Genomic DNA, 1998 nt, shown 5'->3' on the forward strand with positions numbered 1-1998 from the left:
GAAGAAGTCTTGAAGAAGAAAAGTAATCCCAGAGATAATCCAAGATTTTTCCAAGAAGCAGCAAGAAAAAGCAGCAACTCTTCCAAATCTTTTCAAAAATCCAGGGTTCCTTCTTCAGATCTACAGTCTTCCAGAGTTCTTTGTCAGATCCAAGGTAGTTTCTTAAAAAGATACTACACTTGATCTTAGCCAAAAGGCCGAGAAGCGACACATAGTGTTGACAGCACACATGAGTATAATCCTCAACTGTGCCATGAAAACACTATACTAACACACAGCTCGCTCAATTGACCTAACTAAACACGCATTGCATCTCACTTACGGCGACGACAAAGTGTAAAAACGGAAAAGGGTGCGGGGTGGAAGGGGAAGGGGTGGGGGTAACACTTGCCCGAAGCTTTATTGAAAGACAGACACAGAAGGGGTAAAAACAAGGAAGGGAACCTAGCAAAAGTCCACTTCCTGGTTTGGGTCGTTTGCATAATGTATGCGTGACCAAGAAACCCCTGTAAAAGTCCAAATCTAGTGGAAAGTGAGTGTTTTCTGGCCTTTGCCAGATAAACACAGCCTTTAATTCCTAACACACCTAAACTAAGCAAAGTCCAGCATTTTATACAAAAGTCCTGAACATGTGCAAAGTGTAGATGTCTTGCAAAGTCCAAAAAAGCGGCTTTCGCCTGGATTCTCCCTGAGGGAGGCGGTGGGCGCCTGGGGAGGCGATCCTAGCTCACAGCAGGGGGTCCAAATCCAGCTAGGCGTGAGCCTGTCTTGCTCTTACTGTGTCCTCACAGGTCACAGGTCGGGCTTGAGTCCCTCCAGTTGGTGCTCCCTCACGAAGCGGACGGCCTGGCTGTAGTACCAGGGCGCGTCCCAGTTGTATGGGATGGAGCTGTCCCACTTGTCCCAGCCCAGCCCCCTCCAGAGGGGCAGGAGGAAGAAACGGGACATGGACTTTCCCGCAGACCTTGCAGAGTTCCTCAGGGTCCTGCGCACGCAGTCGCAAACAAAGAAGATCCAGAGCAAAGTGGAGATGTCAGGGACACCTTTGCCCCCCTTGCTTGGCTCCTTGAACATGACCGCTCGCTTGACCCGGTCCATCTTTGAGCCCCAAACAAAATGAAAAATGGTCCTGGTAACGGCCTTGCAGACGGGGGCCGGGGGTGGCCACGCCTGAGCCGCGTACTGGAGTACGGGCAGCACCTCGTTACGCAGGACGAGCGTCTTCCCCTCCAAGGAGAGTTGTCTGAGGCTCCACAGGGTGACTCTGGTGTTGACTTTGGCCAAGCGTTCTTGCCAGGTCTTCAGGGCTGCGCCTTCCTTCCCGAACCAAACCCCCAGGAAGTCCGGCTGAATGGTGAAGGGGAAGGGGGCAGAAGAAGCAAGCTGCCAGTCTCCGAAAAGCATGGCCTCCGACTTCCCGCAGTTGACTTTTGCCCCCGAAGCCTGTCCGAACTCCTCGCAGGTCTGGACGAGCGCCGTCACCGAGCTCCGGTCGGAGCAGAAGACGGTCACGTCGTCCATGTACAGCGAGCACTTGACCTCGTCGCGCCCTGGTCCCGGTGCGGTGATCCCTCTGATCCCTTGATTCTGCCGGATAGACTCTGCGAACAGCTCTATAACGCAAACAAAAAGAAGGGGTGAAAGAGGGCAGCCTTGCCTGACCCCTGAAAGCACAGGGAAGGGGTCAGTCTTCCAGCCGTTCACCAGCACCGAGCTTTGGATATCAAGGTACATTAGTTCAACGTAGGAGCAGAACGTCTTACCCAACCCGAACCTGCGCAGGGCCTGGCTCATGAAGCGGTGAGAGACACGGTCGAAGGCCTTCTCCTGGTCCAGGCTGACCAGGGCCGCGCGGACGCGGCGGCTTCCGACGTAGTGCAAGGTGTCCCTCACCAGGGCCAGGTTGTCTGCGATCCGGCGGCCCGGAACGCCGCAGGTCTGGTCCGGGTGGACGATCCCTCCGATGACTCCCTTCAGCCTGTTGGCGAGCACCTTGGC

At 54.8% G+C, this 1998-nt stretch overlaps 1 pseudogene; it reads right to left on the bottom strand.

Annotated features, from left to right (window-relative positions):
* LOC140123324 (U2 spliceosomal RNA) lies at positions 1 to 209 on the bottom strand (annotated as a pseudogene).
* Between the last annotated feature and the right edge of the window lie 1789 nt (positions 210 to 1998).

This window comes from Engystomops pustulosus, chromosome 3, assembly GCF_040894005.1.
Source record: "Engystomops pustulosus chromosome 3, aEngPut4.maternal, whole genome shotgun sequence".
Taxonomy (NCBI): domain Eukaryota; kingdom Metazoa; phylum Chordata; class Amphibia; order Anura; family Leptodactylidae; genus Engystomops; species Engystomops pustulosus.